Genomic DNA, 22,158 nt, shown 5'->3' with positions numbered 1-22,158 from the left:
CGGGCATGAAACGCAGCCCCCGAGGAAAGGGGGTCAGTACGAAAGATGTACTGAGTATGTAAAGCATGGAGTACAGAAATATAGGCCAAAACTGAAAGCGAACAGGATACAAAAGAGAGAAATGTCGAACGGTATATCAAAATATGTATCAAAATCATATATACATAATGCAAATGAAATCAAGCAAAGCTCAGGAACGTGGTCACCACTCCGACGCTGGTGCCACACACAGCATAACACCAGAAGGTTCAAATCCCCGTACATCCCCGAACACACATATCATCATACATATCACCAGCAATATCACAGCATAACTCCTAACGGAACCCGGCCCTATGGCGAGGTCTCGGGAACCGTAACACAGCATACGGCCGAATTTATCATAGTGCGCACGAATCATAACCGGCCCGGGAACCGGTGAACGAAGTCATAGTAAGGCACGAGCGGATTCGTGAGCAAACAATGCAATTTGTATATCAAAATAGCCTTTCAAAACTTGAGTACTTCATAAGTCATTTCATTAACCAAAGTAGTCGGATAATTAGTTAGTACGAAAGTTTATTTCACAAAAATGTTTCCAAAGTGGTACGTATGGCTCACAACATAGCTTAGTATATCATAATAATCAAAACATTATTTCATAGAGGGCAATTTCAAAATCGAAGATTCTTTATCGAAACTTATCCAAAAAGAGAGCCTAATAGAACGAATAAGGCATCTCGGGTTAGCGGGCCCACCTCGGGTCAAGTCGAGGTGGCGAACATGATTTACGGACATTTGGGGTCTATGGGATCATACATAAAGGTTTCGAAGTAATCCGATTGCATTTACATAAGTTTCGGACGCTTACTTGCTTTCTAGCCAAAATAGGGTCATTAGGCTTCAGTTGAATTGAGTGAATAGTAGCCATTTTATAGATTGGATTTTGAGGAGCAGAATTGCTCCCGGGGTTCCGATATCAACCTAACATACTAAGACATGCCAAAAGAAGAAGTGGGGAGCTTTACATACCTTATATACGATTTACGCTCGTCCAAAACTTAAGTCCTGTTTCGTCCGGAATCTGCAAATGGTCAAGGTTACCAATTAGAGATTTCAAGGCTTAAGAATTTCTTAACTTCAATTTTGTCTACCGAAATTTCGGCAGCACTTCCCCTATATATGTAACACCCCCGAGACTTAGCTCGGCTCAATATACATCAACACAACAACCCAATCATCACAAACAACATAAACCATCACTAAATCATTCTAACTTCAATATTCTTCCTTTTTCTATAAGTTGACAACTTTCATTCAAACATTACAATACCAACTAATGTCCACATTATTGTATTCATTCACTCATTCAAGGTTATTCAAACACATCCCAATTATGTTCCAAACAATATACATAAGTTGTAGGAGTTCGTCACTTTCCATATTTCATCCGAAATGTCAACAACTACGACGAACATACTAACTCGCATTGTTTCATTCCAAATTCATTAACAACAACCATAAGTCACATTTAAAGTCTTAACACCATAATTACACAAGGATATACACGAATATACAAAAATCATACACTTTCCCATAATAATCCGCAACCATTTTCCAATGCCAATTCGATTCGGTAAACATTCATTTACGTTATAAATGTCACAACGACACAACTAACCAACTAAATAGAATTCAATTCGTCTTCCCTTCCAAACCACATACTCACGGCCACAACACCATATTCACACACACCCACGGTTTCATACACATCCAAAACTACGAAGTTCTCGTCTATTCTCAATCCTTATCATGTTCACACAAATTCCATAACCTTTAAGGGGCAAAATTCTTACCTTTTCTTGAAAATCCGACTTGTCGCAAACGTGCTCCTTTCGCCAAACTAATTGTATCCCGTTGAAGAGCGTCTTGAGTACACTACAAATATGGGAAGAACAAGATTTTTGAGCCACAAACAAAAGCTAGAATTTTTTTTTCTTTCTTTCCAAATGGGTTCGGCCGAGAGGGGCTATTAGCTCAAAGTTGAGTGTTTTGATTTTTCTCTAGAGTTTTCTATGGATATACTTAAATATATACAAGCTTGACTAATATGGTCACATGTATTTCACATGACCATTTAAGTGGGGCATGGGCCAAGGCCTTTAGCCGGCCACCCCTTAACCTTGGGCCTCAATTTTTGTTACATTTTTCTTGGCCCAATTCATTGGAATCTCATTTTGCAAATTCCCGAAACTAATTTTCAAAATTCCAAATTTTCCCTCGGCCTTCCCCGACGTCTTAGCACCAATGGTTTCATAACCACATAGTCATATTTACTAGAATCAAAATATTTCCTTATAACATACAAGTCCTAATTATTTTTCTCGATTTCCAATTATGCGAAAACACGGGACATAACAGTAACATATGATAATGTGGAGCCCGGATCAATCAAAGCATATGCACCATGAGAGAATACCGATAATATACCTGTGACCACATCAGGAGAAGAGTCAAGATCTTGGCGTCCAACCAAAGCATAAATACGGTGCTGAGGACCGCTAGTACTGGGAACTCTGCCTCTACCTCTACCATGGCTGGCTGGCGCATGTGAACCTGTCCCCGTAGGGCGTACAGATGCCGAAGATCCGACTACCGACCCTGATGGCTGGGTCCTACCTATACCATGTACTGAGGGGCAATCACGCATAATATAGCCTGGCAGACCACATGAATAGCAAGCGTCTGAACCTGATCGAAACTGACCCCAATGCAACTTTCCACACTGAGAACATCGTGGTACGGGTGGCCTTGACTGGCCTGAATCACCTCTAAACTAAGACCCCGAATAACCCTGACTCGGCTCGGAACGAGTAGATCTGTCAAAACTCTGCCACGTGAACTGTGGAGGTGTACTGGTCATAGAATAGCCAGAATGGCTGGGAAACTGTTATTTGTGTCCGCCCCTGGACTCGCTCCTCGAACCCGAAGGTCTGGCCCTCTTGTTATGGCCCCTATCCTGCTCACGTTCATTTCTCCGCTGCTGTAGGTGTTCCTCTAATTCCTGAGCATGTGCCTGAATGCGTGCAATATCCATGCCATCCTGAAGGGACGCAGTCAAGCATTTATCCATCAAGTGGGGAACTAGGCCTTTCATAAACCGATGCACCTGATCGCCCATATCCGCTACCATGGCCGAAGCATACCTAGCCAAGGAATTGAAGCGGAGACTATACTCTGTAGCACTCATGCTACCTTGCCTCAGATTCAAGAATTTATCGGCCCTAGCTCGCCGAACTTCTGGAGGCATGTAGTGAAGGATAAAAGCATCGACAAACTCTTGCCATACCGGCGGAGGAGCATTGGCTCCTCGCGAAGCCATCCATACTGTATACCACTGGATCGAGATATCTCTCAATCTATAGGACGCTAGCTCTACCGACTCAGTGTCTGAAGCATGTATCAACCGGAGCGTCCTTAGCATACCATCAATAAAGTCCTGGGGATCCTCCTCCGGTTTCAACCCAAAGAATTCCGGGGGTTTCAAAGCAATGAAGTAACGGGCCCTTGCACTAACAGCCCTGTCACCTTGCCCTGTGCTTGGCCTCTGAGTCTGGGCCGCAACCAACAGAGTCAACAAATTAATGGCCTCTCACACGTCTTGGCCCGAAGCATTCGGTGGAGGAGCTGGAGCTGGGGATGAGGCTCCCACGTGCTCCTCAGTAATAGACACTGTCTGGGAGGACTGAGATTGAGACGCACTCTGGGACTCATCTTCCTCTATTACCGGTGGCGGTGCTTTTTCAGCCCACTTTTCTGCCACCGTCTTGCCCTTTTGGGCTACTGTAGCCTTTTTCTTTTTAGGCATCTCTGAAATACACAACACACGATTTAGGAACAAGAATTTCTTACGTCATAGCTCTATCGCACGATTCTTATGAAGAAAGAAGGTCATATATTCCTAAAATGTCTGCAGCTTATCATTTATAAGTGTGGCACGCAACACACCCATAACCAAGAATCTACTAGACACGGCTAGTAGACACATCCTAGGACTGAACTGCTCTGATACCACTTTTTGTCACGACCCGACTCGGGCCCGCGACGAGCACCCGGTGCTAACCCACCCGAGCACCCTCTTAGCTTACTCTTATATTTACATCTAGGTGATCCACATAATTATACATGCATTTCCATTCATTCGTCAACTAGTCCCATATGGACAACCGCACATTTATATCATCATAGGCATTTATGCCACATCAATATACATGGGCCAACGTGGCCGACAAAATGATATACAAAACATAGGTCGACAAGGCCAAACACATCTACCCACACATACACATGTCTACGAGCCTCTAAGAGTATAACATATCACATTAGCGGGACAGGACCCCGCTATACCCATAATTATATACACAAAAGAATGAGTACCCAAAAGATATGGCTCCGAAGGAAATGGATCTCTCTATGTAATCTCCGAATAGGCAGCTAAGGATCAAATCTGTCTCCCTGTGCACCTGCGGGCATGACGCAGCGTCCACAAACAAAAGGACGTCAGTACGAAGAATGTACTGAGTATGTAAAGCATGATCAACATCAATATAGAAGCATAATAGATATCATATGGAGATAGCATAGGAGGGGAGACAGTAATATCATCATCATCATGTCGCTTACTTGCATACATCGTCGTTCGTATCCCATAATAATACTCGTACCATACTTGTGCTCATATTCGTATACATGTCCTTATTCGTATTCTTATACATAGTCTTATCACATTCATATTCATATTATATACATATCCATACACTTATATACATACATAGCATTTACATAGCATACCCGACCTCATAGGATCGGTGTTTCATACATACTTATCCAACCAAGGCTCAAGATCATACATACCTGGCCCTACCAAGGCATCAGGGTTATCCGTACCTTCTGCAGAAGTGCGCGCGCGTTACGTAATCATATACATACTTTATACATAGTTATATACATATAGTCTTACCCGACATCATAAGCTCGGGGTCTTATCATAGCCCTTCATAGGCACACATATACATATATCATAGCTCGTAAGCATCTCTAGTCTCATTTTACTCTCATCATCATTAATATCCTCATCATTATCGTTACATTTACTTTATAGACTTACTCGTCATACGAGGAACGTAGTATAATCATAGTACATATCAAGGGTCGTGAGCTTATGAGCTCGGAATGTCAACCATGTGAAGACAACATACTCATATAGAGGAATTTAGGAATTTGGCCAAGAACCATGCCTTATGAAATAAGGGTTAGCCTTACATACCTTTCCATCGAACTATTCTACACTTGCACGTTCCCTTCCAATGCTAGCGTTTATACCTTCATTAATATCATAATAATGGCCATTAGTCATTCACATTATCCACATTATCTAGATTCCTCAATTTGCCTCTAATTCACCCACATTCATGATTATAACACCCATCTTCGTCCATTCATCTAAAGTGTTTAGTTCATGATCTTAATACCATTTATAACACATTCATATCACAACACAATAACATTCATAACTCAATTCAAACTATTTCTCAAAATGTCACTATTCATCATTCATGACATAGTTGATCACATTTTCTACAATCCATGTATTTTAATTCTCCAATACCTTAAACATCTTGTGAAAATCATGAATCTTACCTTAGAAGTTGCAGGAACAAGCTTTGGTTGATAATACTCTTCTTTTTGCAAAACCCTAGTTTTTCTCTATTTGGATTTCTTGACTTGGATGATCCTTGATGATTCCCTTATGGTTGATTCAGTTGTCTTAATGTTATTGATGGCTTATAAAACTTGAAAACTCATATAATAAATGTAGAGAGAAGTTTTAGAGAGAAGTGGTGTAATGTTGTAATGAAATAAAATAAGTCTTGATCCTCATATTTAATGAATTGGAAAATCTGTGCTGGGTGAACAGTGGTCGTCCATGGAGGTTTACGGTCTGTATTCCACTTTACGTACCGTCCTTCGTGGTCGTCTTTTAGCTTAAGCAGGACCAGAGACTTTGGCCTGCATGCATGAGATTTACGACCATGGTTTACGGGTCCTAAATCACTTTAAGGTCCATCCACCAGGTCGTTTTATACCTTTTCCTCAGCTGGCAGAAAGTTGAAGTTTGGCATGCCAGTTTACGACCTGGCAGTTTATGGACCGTATACCAGTTTACAGTCCGTATTTACACTTTACGACCACTGGCAGACAGCTGAAGCCTTTGCATGGCAGTTTACGTCTGCCAGTTTACGGACCGTATAGCACTTTACGGTCCGTATTTTGCAATATACGACCACTGGGCAGTTTTGCCAACTTTCAATTTTTTTTCTCATTTCTCGACTTTTCATTCTAATCATCCACACCCCTTTACATACATTTCCCATGAAACATTATACACTCGCACTCCTCGCACACATCATTAGTTCATTTACTTACGTACCAACGGGAAATTTTCCGAGGTGTAACATTCTACCCCCCTTAGGAACATTCGTCCTCGAATGTTAAAGGCTTGGGGAATTCTATAAAACTTTCGCCAGAGTTTCCTCTGTAATGTGACACTACCACCCTGTCGCAACAACCCACAATAACAATGCCTCAAAGGTCAATAATACAACAGCACTAGCAATTTGGCCACACACGACCTGAATGTATAAGAGGAAAACATGCATACCTTATAATTTTGACGTCTCATCTTGGACTTCTTCCAAGGGCTGAAATAAATGTGGGTATTTGGATCGCCTATTCTCTTCTGCTTCCCATGTCATTTCCTCTCGATTGTTATTTCTCCACAGAACTTTAATTGAGGCCACTTCTTTGTTTCTAAGCCTCCGTACTTGCCTATCTAATATGGCAATGGGTATTTCATCATAAGTTAACTTTGTTGTCACTTAAATATCATTCACTGGGACGATCCTCGTAGGATCTCCAACACACTTCCGAAGCATCGAGACATGAAATACTGGATGGACTGACTCCAAATCTGGAGGTAGATCTAGCTCATATGCCACTTTGCCTATTTTGCGCACAATTTCGTATGGCCCAATATACCGGGGACTGAGCTTCCCCTTTTTGCCAAATCTCATCACGCCCTTCATCGGCGACACTTTCAAGAATACCCAATCTTTCACTTCGAACTCTAAGTCTCGTCGACGATTATCCGCATAGGACTTCTGACGACTTTGAGCCGCTAGCAACCGATCTTGTATGAGCTTAACTTTCTCTATTGCTTGCGGGACCAAGTCTGGCACTATCAACTTAGCTTCTCCGGTTTCAAACCACCCAATTGGGGATCTACACTTTCGCCCATATAGAGCTTCATACAGTGCCATTTGAATGCTAGAATGGTAACTGTTATTGTAAGCAAACTCAATGAGTGGCAAATGGTCATTCCAATTTCCTCCAAAATCTATCATACATGCCCGTAACATATCTTCAAGAGTCTGAATAGTACGTTCAGCTTGCCCATCGGTCTGTGGGTGAAACGCCGTGCTTAGGCGCACTTGGGTCCCTAAACCTTCTTGGAAAGACCCCCAAAACATGGCTGTAAACTGAGTCCCTCTATCGGAGATAATAGATACCGGAACGCCATGGAGTCTCACTATCTCTTTAAGATAAAGCTTGGCATAATCTTCTGCCATATAGGTCATTCTGACCGGTAAGAAATGCGCTGACATTGTGAGTCTATCCACGATCACCCATATAGAATCATATTTACGTCGAGAACGGGGTAACCCTGTAATGAAATCCATATTAATCACTTCCCACTTCCAAGTCGGGATTTCTATAGCTTGCAATAAGCCACCCGACTTTTGGTGTTCTATCTTCACTTGTTGGCAATAAGGACACTGAGCGACGAATTCCGCTACGTATTTCTTCATCCCATTCCACCAATATATAGTCTTAAGATCATGATACATTTTCGTCGCTCCGGGGTGAACGGAGTAACGGGAACAATGAGCTTCTCTCAAAATCTGATGGCGTAGACCTGCTACATCGGGAACACATAACCTGCCTCGACATCGGAGAACTCCGTCTTCCGAAATGTCAAATGATGACCCCTCCTTCTGAGGGAGTGTATCTCTGTACTGCATTAGCATGGGATCCTCATATTGTCGCTCTTCTACTTCCTCTACTAACGATGAAACTGCTGAATTCTGAATAGTAGCTCCGCTGCTACCTGAGTCCACCACTCGGACTCCTAGGCTAGCTAGATGCTGAAGATCACGGGCCATCTCTTTCTTTCCTGGTCGTACATCACTTAGAATTCCCATCGACCTACGGTTAAGAGCATCAGCCACAACATTTGCCTTTCCGGGGTGGTACAGGATTTCCACATCATAGTCTTTTAGCAACTCTAGCGATCGTCGTTGCCGCAAATTCAACTCTTTCTGCTTGAAGATGTACTGGAGACTCTTATGATCTGTATAATTATCCACGTGGACACCATATAAGTAATGTCTCCATATCTTTAAAGCATGGACCACAGCGGCCAATTCTAAGTCATGGGTAGGATAATTCTGCTCATGTTTCCGTAATTGTCTAGAAGCATACGCTATCACCTTACCATTTTGCATCAATACACAGCCTAGCCCGACGCCTGAAGCATCACAATAAATAACATATCCTTCCAATCCCTCTGGAAGTGTCAAGACTGGGGCTGAAGTCAGTCGGTTCTTCAACTCTTGGAAACTACACTCGTAAGCATCTGTCCATTGTAACTTAGCTGACTTCTGAGTCAACTTGGTGAGCGGTGCAGAAATAGAAGAGAAACCCTCAACAAATCTTCTATAATAACCGGCTAAGCCCAAAAAGCTACGAACCTCCGTAGGGGTCGTGGGTCTTGGCCAAGTCTTCACTGCCTCAATCTTTTGGCTATCCACTCGAATACCGTCAGCTGCAACAATGTGTCCCAGAAATGCCACTGAGTTCAACCAAAACTCGCATTTGGAAAACTTCGCGAATAACTCTCGAGCTCGAAGAACTCCAAGGACAATTCGCAAATGATCCACATGTTCTGCCTTTGATCTAGAATACACCAGGATATCATCGATGAATACAATCACGAATCGATCCAGAAAAGGCCTGAATACATTGTTCATTAAGTCCATAAACACTGCCGGTGCATTAGTTAGCCCAAACTGTCACACCCCGACTTTACTAGGGTGTGATAGGCACCCGACCCCATATCTGGAGCCGAGCGAACCCGCTGACTCTTGTTACATATAGAAACTCTTGAATCAATTAAGAAAGAAATACATAGTAAGCTCTCCCACATATTATTTTTTTTTTGTTTTTTTTTCATAAGTAAAATCTGACATTATATAAGACTCGTGACATGAACATAATAACATATCGGCTGCTGGATCCGCTTACAGACTGACAACCCAATACATACGACTCTGTCTGCAAAGTCTCTAATATCAAACAAACATCATCGCTCAGATACTCTGACTCGGCAGCACTCCAGAACAAGTGGAGCCTGCCAACTCCGCTGGAACATCTTTTATGATAGCTGTGGCTCATCTGGTGTACCTGCGCGACATGAACGCAGCCCCCGCAGAAGAGGGGTCAGTACGAGTAATGTACTGAGTATGTAAGGCATGAATAGTAACATAATAAAGGAATATACAGTATGAATAATAACGTAATAGACATATGGAGATTATCCTGGGACAGATGTAACCTGTTCATATGAATGCCCTTCTGCGGATGCCATGCATGCTTAGTTTCTTATTCAGAAAAACAGTGCTTCTTCTTTGTATACACGGAAAACAGAACATTTCAGAAAACGGTGTTCTTTATTTACATTCACAGACGTCGAGTACATCGGCTCTCCCACCCCCCTCCCCAACAGTGTCCCAACATATTATAAATATATATATCACATATACAGACGCCGTATCCGGCTCTCCCATATCCCGCGTCCGGGATGAAATCCAGCTGAATCAGGTGGTGATACAACAGTTGCCCTTCCCCTTTCCCCATATACATATACAAATTCACATTCATATACACGTGTCATACAATTGGCATGCATGAGAGCTCAAAGAAAGTCATGTGTCCATCGGAGTGACATAAGGTCGGTGACCTCCGATTACATTATGGAATAATCATGGTCACTTTGTCTCACCTTGAAGGGACGAGTATTTTAAGGTGAGACCACCAACGGAAAATAGCCTTAAGAGAGAGCATAGAATGAAATCATGGGAAGTATAACCGCCAACTAATATGCTTTGAAGTCTTTTAGAAGCTAGTGTCATAGCTAAGGAATAGAATTGAGGTTCAAGAACTAGTATAACACTTTCATATTCACATAGGATTCTTAGCTCAAGACTCTTAGTCATGGAATCATTCTTGTCGTACTTATCGTAGGCATATTCTCTTTCTCAACATCATCATTATCATTGTCATCATAGGAGTATCTTCGTTAGCATAGTTACAGTACTTGTCATTCGGTGAACGGAATACGGATCAAGGGTTTCTTTGGATTCTGCTTCAAAATAAATCAAACGGAACAATGAGGAAAATCCGGGGACCATGGGCCCACCTCGGTTCAACTGAGGCGGCGTACCAAATTTACATATGTTACATGTCATGGCGTTACTTGTGAGGGTTTTAGGGTAGTCGGGTCCTATTTATGCGAGTTCTAGAGGTTGAGGAAATTCTTCCAACATTTTGCACACTTTTTAGTTCAATTCTACTGATTGAAAAAGAGAAAACTTTAGGCGCGGATTCCGGAGGGTAGAGTTATTCCCGAGGCTCATATCCAACATATTTCGTCTAAGACATGCCATAGAAAGAAGGGTGAAGCCTTACATACCTTTTCTGCTTCTTATGCGACTCCAAATTCACATTCCAAATCCGCCAAAATCTACAAATTGGTCATGTTTACCAAAACTTGATTAGAGCCTTTAGAAGTTGATTCTTTAAAGTAACACTTTGTCTGCCGAAATTTCAGCAGCATTTCCCCTGTAAATATGCCACCCCCGAGAATATGGCTCGGCCCAATTCAACAGCAACCCAACCAACAACCAAGCTATAACGTCAATAATCAATTCAAGAATACATTCTAACATTAAGCTCTTCCTACATAGTCCGACAACATTCACAATCTTCACAATGATTTAATGCTACCCGAAAACTTCAACAAAAGTGTAACCACACATTTTTATTCTAGATTCATAACCCACATTAAAACCATGCATTGCTAACATCATATTCATACAAACATAAAGAAGCATACTAATATTACATTAACTTCTCCACCAATCTACAACCAATTTCCACTTCGTTCCAACCCTTTAAACCTTCATATAATATCATAGAATCCGCAACGACATCGACTAGAATATTACATGAAATCAATTCATCATAGCTTATCACACAATAACATTCTCGGCCACAACAACTACACCCCTATTTTCATGAATTTCCATCCTTTTCCATACATTGCAACAACAACTAACATACTACATAGAATTAATCCATTCTCTTCCGAATCACACTATGACCACACGGCCACAACTACATATACACGGATAACTATTCAACATCCATATTTTCATAATCTTCATGAGTTCCATTCACTCCCACACACCACAACATACACAACCATACATAACATATAAAAGAAGATTAAGTTCTTACCCTTTTTCTTCAATTTCCCACTTGGCTAGAATGTTGATCTTGCAACAATAAATGTTCTACTTGTTCCAATGACCTCTTCTCCTTGCTAGGGACCTTCCAATTAGTAGAGAGTAATTTTTGAGAAATTATTCGAAGGTTCTTGTTTCCTCCAAGCTTGGCCGAAATTGGCCCTTTGTTTTTCTTCCAAAGTGTCTTCTTTTTTCTTTATTTCTTCAACTCTCCAAATTGATGAATTAGTCCTCTCCTTTTATATATATATATATAGTCTCCTCCAATCTTATGTGGCCACCTATCCATCTCTAGATTCTTCTTAATTTGGTGGCAAAGATGACTTATTTGTCATCTTTTTTTTTTCTTTTCTCTTTTTTTTTTTCTAGAGTTTTCTTGAAATTTTAACAAAGAAGACTAATGTCTTCTTTGGCAAGCTTTGCCCCTTATGTTGTTATAATTTACCATTAGCCCTTATTAATTAATAAAAATGTGGACATATAGGGGCATGCCACACGGATATTTTTTTGTGAAATTCCCATTTTGCCCTTAGTCCTTCGCAATATTTTCCATGAACCCTTTTTGTGAATTTTCCTTTTTACCCTTAGTCTTCTCACTATTTCCATACTACCAATGTTCGTAAATAATATTCACAACAACTTATACATTATAATAAATTTTTGAAAATGGTCATTCCCTTTACTTCGTCACGACTACTTTGGGATATCCGAACGTACGAAATACGGGATATAACATCCTCCCCCCCTTTAGAACATTCGTCCTCGAATGTTCAACTGGTCTTATGGGGTGTCATAATATTTCGGGAGGATCCCTTTGTAGTCGTCCTTTCCTTCATGCTCACTCCTTATCCTTTACCTCATTTCTTTTATAATCGAACTTCTCGGTTTTTACATGAATCTTCTTCCCGTGTCGTGGGTTTTCTACTTTGTTGGGCCAACGTATTATCCTTGTCTTTCTCAAATCATCTCTTTTCTGTTACTATTTCGTGACCATATCTTAACAAAAGCCACACCTTCAGATTCTTACTACAACTATTCTTTAGTCTCTTTTTGTATCTCTCAATACAGGTATACTTGTCTTTGACTTCATGTGTTGGTGCTCGTTTCATTTATCCTCATTCCTTGTAAGCCTAATATGGCCTCCCCCCCCCCTTTAAGGGGTTCCTTATATGCTCATAGTCCTTGATGAAGTCTTCGCTTCTACCTTTATCCCTCACCTTCTTTTTCAGCTTTGTGCCTAACATATCGAAAACTTCTTATCTTAAGCTTTTCTTTTACTTCCTGTCTAGGTCTTCATTTGTCCACATTTCCATACCTTTCTATCCTTTATTCGTCCATTCACTTGCTTAGCTCTCTTGCTCGTAATTCTTTCTTAACTACGTGTTCGTGTTGTAGTTGTGCGACCGTATTTCTTAAGCGTCCCGTTACTTTCTTAAACCTCTAAGCATATTACTATAGCTACATACTTGTACTTTTACAGATCTTTCACCTGAACACCATCACCATACTGAGCATTCCTTCTCTTACTTCACATTCCTCTACCCTGGTCACCATTCTCTTAGACCTACTTGTTGAAATCAACTCTCAACCTCTCCACATTTCTCCTTGTTTCCTTTTACCTCACTCTATCTCGTCTCACATGCCTACTTGAATTTTCATCCCAGTGGTCTCGTACTTTTACCATTAATTTCTCGCGGGGATTTCACTTACTAAGGTTCTCTTAACTTTCCCCTTTTCCGACATTTAAGCTTCCTATCTTCCATTTACTCACACTCTCTTTCCTTTCCGAGTATCGTTATACTGGAATTTCTGACCTCAACCTATAGTAAAATAATAACAGTTCACTCGCCGCACTTGTACCATTTATTCTTGTTGTCACTCGTACTTCGGCACCTTTGCGTGATCAATACCTTTCTCCCCGTAGTTTCGGTTGCTGGGGCTCGCACGCCGCCGATACAATCATATGCGGGATATCCTACACATTCGTATATACATACATATTCACTATCAACTGGTTCACAAAATACATCCAAGCGCTGTTCAAGCCTATCCTAATTCCAGGGCCATGATGCATTTTCTGTCTCTTTACCGAGCTAGTCTGCCTTGTTTCACGCGTCTTCTTATGGTCTCCCGTCAGCTCATATACCGTAGTTTCACTTAGGATATTCTAGTTTTCCATTTGTCTTTTATGTTAGAATATGTAAAATTCCTTATAAACTTCCCAGGGGGTCACCCATCATGGAATTGCTCCCACCTGAGCACGCTTAACCCAAAAGCTTCACTGAAATTCGGTGCCTTAATGCCGATATTTTCGCGTTAGCTTCCTCACATGACCTTAATTGCATGCTCTGGAGCAAGTCAAAGTCTTACAGTTCCCAAAACATTTTCGTAACACGTCCCTTCTCCTGTAATTACCGTTTTACCCTTTTGGTTCCCGATGTTCACCTTCCGCCTGTGTGTATGACTACCTCCCGTCTTGGGCTTCCAGATTCCCGATGGTAGCGACCTTACCTTTGTTGTCACACCCAAATCCATAACCCTTCTGAACCACCACATTTCACTTATTACCCATTCACAGTATTGCTTTCCCATACTTCTTCCTGTAGGGCGTACCCGTTCTGGCAGAACCTTCTTTACTGTTCCTATTATTCAAAACCTGTATGCGGCCAATGTTATCAAGGTCTCACAGAACGTACGACTATATGGCACATCCCCGCCATCCAATACTTCCAGTTCAGGTAACAGAACAATTACGTCGGGACTTACCTTTATAAGCTTCCGCAGCCTTGCTCGTTATCTTTCGTCATACATATAGCTCATATAGGGAAATATTATTCCTTATGACTTGGCTCTATCGCACGATCTAAGACAGAAAGAAGGTCAATATTTCCTAGATGCCCCGCAGCCTCCTGTTTATAAATGTGGCCGGCTTCGCACTCATAAACAGGACTCTACCGGACACGACTTTGCAGACAGCCCTTTAGACCGACCTGCTCTGATACCACTTTGTCACACCCCGACTTTACTAGGGTGTGATGGGCACCCGACCCCATATCTGGAGCCGAGCGAACCCGCTGACTCTTGGTACATATAGAAACTCTTGAATCAATTAAGAAAGAAATACATAGTAAGCTCTCCCACATATTATTTTTTTTTTGTTTTTTTTTTCATAAGTAAAATCTGACATCATATAAGGCTCGTGACATGAACATAATAATATATCGGCTGCTGGATCCGCTTACAGACTGACAACCCAATACATACGACTCTGTCTGCAAAGTCTCTAACATCAAACAAACATCATAGATCAGATACTCTGACTCGGCAGCACTCCAGAACAAGTGGAGCCTGCCAACTCCGCTGGAACATCTTTTATGATAGCTGTGGCTCATCTGGTGTACCTGCGCGGCATGAACGCAGCCGCCGAAGAAGAGGGGTCAGTACGAGTAATGTACTGAGTATGTAAGGCATGAATAGTAACATAATAAAGGAATATACAGTATGAATAATAACGTAATAGACATATGGAGATTATCCTGGGACAGATGTAACCTGTTCATATGAATGCCCTTCTGCGGATGCCATGCATGCTTAGTTTCTTATTCAGAAAAACAGTGCTTCTTCTTTATATATACGGAAAACAGAACATTTCAGAAAACGGTGTTCTTTATTTACATTCACAGACGTCGAGTACATCGGCTCTCCCACCCCCCTCCCCAACAGTGTCCCAACATATTATATATATATATATATATCACATATACAGACGCCGTATCCGGCTCTCCCATATCCCGCGTCCGGGATGAAATCCAGCTGAATCAGGTGGTGATACAACAGTTGCCCTTCCCCTTTCCCCATATACATATACAAATTCACATTCATATACACGTGTCATACAATTGGCATGCATGAGAGCTCAAAGAAAGTCATGTGTCCATCGGAGTGGCATAAGGTCGGTGACCTCCGATTACATTATGGAATAATCATGGTCACTTTGTCTCACCTTGAAGGGACGAGTATTTTAAGGTGAGACCACCAACGGAAAATAGCCTTAAGAGAGAGCATAGAATAAAATCATGGGCATTATAACCGCCAACTAATATGCTTTGAAGTCTTTTAGAAACTAGTGTCATAGCTAAGGAATAGAATTGAGGTTCAAGAACTAGTATAACACTTTCATATTCACATAGGATTCTTAGCTCAAGACTCTTAGTCATGGAATCATTCTTGTCGTACTTATCGTAGACATATTCTCTTTCTCAACATCATCATTATCATTGTCATCAGAGGAGTATCTTCGTTAGCATAGTTATAGTACTTGTCGTTCGGTGAACGGAATACGGATCAAGGGTTTCTTTGGATTCTGCTTCAAAATAAATCAAACGGAACAATAAGGAAAATCCGGGGACCATGGGCCCACCTCGGGTCAAATGAGGCGGCGTACCAAATTTACGTAAGTTACATGTCATGGCGTTACTTGTGAGGGTTTTAGGGTAGTCGGGTCCTATTTATGCGAGTTCTAGAGGTTTAGGAAATTCTTCCAACTTTTTGCACACTTTTTAGTTCAATTCTACTGATTGAAAAAGAGAAAACTTTAGGCGCGGATTCCGGAGGGTAGAGTTATTCCCGAGGCTCATATCCAACATATTCCGTCTAAGACATGCCATAGAAAGAAGGGTGAAGCCTTACATACCTTTTCTGCTTCTTATGCGACTCCAAATTCGCGTTCCAAATCCGCCAAAATCTAAAAATTGGTCATGTTTACCAAAACTTGATTAGAGCCTTTAGAAGTTGATTCTTTAAAGTAACACTTTGTCTGCCGAAATTTCAGCAGCATTTCCCCTGTAAATATGCCACCCCCGAGAATATGGCTCGGCCCAATTCAACAGCAACCCAACCAACAACCAAGCTATAACGTCAATAATCAATTCAAGAATACATTCTAACATTAAGCGCTCTTCCTACATAGTCCGAAAACATTCACAATCTTCACAATGATTTAATGCTACCCGAAAACTTCAACAAAAGTGTAACCACACATTTTTATTCTAGATTCATAACCCACATTAAAACCATGCATTGCTAACATCATATTCATACAAACATAAAGAAGCATACTAATATTACATTAACTTCTCCACCAATCTACAACTAATTTCCATTTCGTTCCAACCCTTTAAACCTTCATATAATATCATAGAATCCGCAACGACATCGACTAGAATATTACATGAAATCAATTCATCATAGCTTACCACACAATAACATTCTCGGCCACAACAACTACACCCCTATTTTCATGAATTTCCATCCTTTTCCATACATTGCAACAACAACTAACATACTACATAGAATTAATCCATTCTCTTCCGAATCACACTATGACCACACGGCCACAACTACATATACACGGACAACTATTCAACATCCATATTTTCATAATCTTCATGAGTTCCATTCACTCCCACACACCACAACATACACAACCATACATAACATATAAAAGAAGATTAAATTCTTACCCTTTTTCTTCAATTTCCCACTTGGCTAGAATGTTGATCTTGCAACAATAAATGTTCTACTTGTTCCAATGACCTCTTCTCCTTGCTAGGGACCTTCCAATTAGTAGAGAGTAATTTTTGAGAAATTTTTCCAAGGTTCTTGTTTCCTCCAAGCTTGGCCGAAATTGGCCCTTTGTTTTTCTTCCAAAGTGTCTTCTTTTTTCTTTGTTTCTTCAACTCTCCAAATTGATGAATTAGTCCTCTCCTTTTATATATATATATATATATATATATATAGTCTCCTCCAATCTTATGTGGCCACCTATCCATCTCTAGATTCTTCTTAATTTGGTGGCAAAGATGACTTATTTGTCATCTTTTTTTTTTCTAGAGTTTTCTTGAAATTTTAACAAAGAAGACTAATGTCTTCTTTGGCAAGCTTTGCCCCTTATGTTGTTATATTTTACCATTATCCCTTATTAATTAATAAAAATGTGGACATATAGGGGCATGCCACACGGCCAAGGGCCCTTCAAGAACATTCTTGATATTTTTTTGTGAAATTCCCATTTTGCCCTTAGTCCTTCGCAATATTTTCCATGAACCCTTTTTGCGAATTTTCCTTTTTACCCTTAGTCTTCCTCACTATTTCCATACTACCAATGTTCGTAAATAATATTCACAACAACTTATACATTATAATAAATTTTTGAAAATGGTCATTCCCTTTACTTCGTCATGACTACTTTGGGATATCCGAACGTACGAAATACGGGATATAACACAAAAGACATTACTCGGAACTCGAAATAGCCATATCTTGTTCTGAAAGCTGCCTTAGGGATATCTTTCTCCCTAACTCTTACTTGGTGATACCCGGACCTCAAATCAATCTTTGAAAACCATTTGGCACCTTGCAATTGATCAAATAAATCATCAATCCTCGGGAGGGGATCTTGTTCTTAATTGTCACTTTATTCAGTTGTCGATAATCAATGCACATTCTCAAAGAGCCATCATTCTTCCGGATGAACAATACGGGTGCTCCCCACGGGGATGAACTAGGCCTAATGAAGCCTTTTTCAAGCAAGTCTTTTAATTGCTCCTTCAACTCTTTCAACTCTGCGGGTGCCATCCTATAGGGAGGAATAGATATGGGATTAGTGTCTGGCAGCACATCAATCACAAAATAGATCTCTCGCTCGGGAGGAAGGCCTAGAAGCTCTTCCGGGAACACATCCGGAAATTCGTTCACTACCGGAACTGACTGAAGAGTCGGCGACTCATCTTCTACATCTTTAACTCATACTAGGTGATAAATGCACCCTTTCGTGATCATTTTCCTTGCCTTTAGATAGGAAATAAACCTACCTTTTGGTGATGCCGCATTCCCTTTCCATTCTAAGACTGGTTCTCCCGGAAACTGAAAATGAACCATCTTCATTCGGAAATCAACATTGGCATAACAAGAAGCCAACCAATCCATGCCCATAATAACGTCAAAATCTACCATTTCTAGCTTATGCAAATCAATCATGGTACGACGATCACAAATCACAATCACACAATTCCTATATACTCGGCTAGCTATTACCGATTCACCCACGGGTGTAGACACCTCAAAAGGTTTGATAGACTCCGGCTCAATTATAAATCGACCCGCAATATATGGAGTAACATATGATAATGTGGAGCCCGGATCAATCAAAGCATATACATCATGAGAGAATACCGATAATATACATGTGACCACATCAGGAGAAGACTCAAGATCTTGGCGTCCAACCAAAGCATAAATACGGTGCTGAGGACCGCTAGTACTGGGAGCTCTGCCTCTACCTCTACCATGGCCAGCTGGCGCATGTGAACCTGGCCCCATAGGGCGTACAGATGCCGAAGATCCGACTACCGACCCTGATGGCTGGGTCCTACCTCTACCATGTACTGAGGGGCAACCACGCATAATATAGCCTGGCCGACCACATGAATAACAAGCGTCTGAACCTGATCGGCACTGACCCCAATGCAACTTTCCACACTGAGAACATCGTGGTACGGGTGACCTTGACTGGCCTGAATCACCTCTAAACTAAGACCCCGAATAACCCTGACTCGGCTCGGAACGAGTAGATCTGTCAAACCTCTGCCCCGTGAACTGTGGAGGTGTACTGGCCATAGAATAGCCAGAATGGCTGGGAAACTTTTGTCTATGTCCGCCCCAGGACTCGCTCCTCGAACACGAAGGTCTGGCCCTCTTGTTATGGCCCCTATCCTGCTCACGTTCATTTCTCCGCTGCTGTAGGTGTTCCTCTAATTCCTGAGCATGTGCCTGAATGCGTGCAATATCCATGCCATCCTGAAGGGACGCAGTCAAGAATTTATCCATCATGTGGGGCCCTAGGCCTTTCATAAACCGATGCACCCGATCGCCCATATCCGCTACCATGGCCGAAGCATACCTAGCCAAGGAATTGAAGCGGAGACTATACTCTGTAGCACTCATGCTACCTTACCTCAGATTCAAGAATTTATCGGCCCTAGCTCACCGAACTTCTGGAGGCATGTAGTGAAGGAGAAAAGCATCGACAAACTCTTGCCATACCGGCGGAGGTGCATTGGCTCCCCGCGAAGCCATCCATACTATATACCACTGGATCGAGATATCTCTCAATCTATAGGACGCTAGCTCTACCGACTCAGTGTCTGAAACATGTATCAACGGGAGCGTCCTTAGCATACCATCAATAAAGTCCTAGGGATCCTCCTCCGATTTCGACCCAATGAATTCCGGGGGTTTCAAAGCAATGAAGTCACGGGCCCTTGCACTAACAGCTCTGTCACCTTGCCCTGTGCTTGGCCTCTGAGTCTGGGCCGCAACCAACTGAGTCAACAAATTAATGGCCTCTCTCACGTCTTGGCCCGAAGCATTCGGTGGAGGAGCTGCAGCTGGGGCTGAGGCTCCCACGTGCTCCTCAGTAATAGGCACTGTCTGGGAGGACTGAGATTGAGCCGCACTCTAGAACTCATCTTCCTCTATTACCGGTGGTGGTGCTCTTTCAGCCCGCTTTTCTGCCACCGTCTTGCCCTTTTGGGCTGCTGTAGCCTTTTTCGTTTTAGGCATCTCTGAAATACACAACACACGATTTAGGAACAAGAATTTCTTACGTCATAGCTCTATCGCACGATTCTTATGAAGAAAGAAGGTCATATATTCCTAAAATGTCTGCAGCTTCTCCTTTATAAGTGTGGCACGCAACACACCCATAACCAAGAATCTACTAGACACGGCTCGTAGACACATCCTACGACTGAACTGCTCTGATACCACCTTTTGTCATGACCCGACTCGGGCCTGCGACGAGCACCCGGTGCTAACCCACCCGAGCACCCTCTTAGCTTACTTTTATACTTACATCTAGGTGATCCACATAATTATACATGCATTTACATTCATTCGTCAACTAGTCCCATATGGACAACCGCACATTTATATCATCATAGGCATTTATGCCACATCAATATACATGGGTCAACGTGGCCGACAAAATGATATACAAAACATAGGCCGACAAGGCCAAACACATCTACCCACACACACACATGTCTACGAGCCTCTAAGAGTATAACATATCACATTAGCGGGACAGGACCCCGCTATACCCATAATTATATACACAAAAGAATGAGTACCCAAAAGATATGGCTCCGAAGGAAATAGAGCTGTCTATGTAATCTCTGAATAGGCAGCTAAGGATCAAATCTGTCTCCCTGTGCACCTGCGGGCAGGACGCAGCGTCCACAAACAAAAGGACGTCAGTACGAAGAATGTACTAAGTATGTAAAGTATGATCAACATCAATATAGAAGCATAATAGATATCATATGGAGATAGCATAGGAGGGGAGACAGTAATATCATCATCATCATGTCGCTTACTTGCATACATCGTCGTTCGTATCCCATAATAATACTCGTACCATACTTGTGCTCATATTCGTATACATGTCCTTATTCGTATTCTTATACATAGTCTTATCACATTCATATTCATATTATATACATAGCCATACACTTATATACATACATAGCATTTACATAGCATACCCGACCTCATAGGATCGGTGTTTCATACATACTTAGCCAACCAAGGCTCAAGATCATACATACCTGGCCCTACCAAGGCATCAGGGTTATCCGTACCTTCTGCAGAAGTGCGCGCGCGTTACGTAATCATATACATACTTTATACATAGTTATATACATATAGTCTTACCCGACATCATAAGCTCGGGGTCTTATCATAGCCCTTCATAGGCACACATATACATATATCATAGCTCGTAAGCATCTCTAGTCTCATTTTACTCTCATCATCATTACTATCCTCATCATTATCGTTACATTTACAGTATAGACTTAATCGCCATACGAGGAACGTAGTATAATCATAGTACATATCAAGGGTCGTGAGCTTATGAGCTCGGAATGTCAACCATGTGAAGACAACATACTCATATAGAGGAATTTAGGAATTTGGCCAAGAACCATGCCTTATGAAAGAAGGGTTAGCCTTACATACCTTTCCGTCGAACTATTCTACACTTGCACGTTCCCTTCCAATGCTAGCGTTTATACCTTCATTAATATCATAATAATGGCCATTAGTCATTCACATTATCCACATTATCTAGATTCCTCAATTTGCCTCTAATTCACCCACATTCATGATTATAACACCCATCTTCGTCCATTCGTATAAAGTGTTTAGTTCATGATCTTAATGCCATTTATAACACATTCATATCACAACACAACAACATTCATAACTCAATTCAAACTATTTCTCAAAATGTCACTATTCATCATTCATGACCTAGTTGACCACATTTTCTACAATCCATGTATTTTAATTCTCCAATACCTTAAACATCTTGTAAAAATAATGAATCTTACCTTAGAAGTTGTAGGAACAA

Source organism: Lycium barbarum, chromosome 3 (genome assembly GCF_019175385.1).
Source record: "Lycium barbarum isolate Lr01 chromosome 3, ASM1917538v2, whole genome shotgun sequence".
In the NCBI taxonomy this organism is placed as follows: Eukaryota; Viridiplantae; Streptophyta; class Magnoliopsida; order Solanales; family Solanaceae; genus Lycium; species Lycium barbarum.
The sequence above is the reverse complement of the archived record's forward strand: the minus strand, read 5'-3'. Positions refer to the sequence as shown.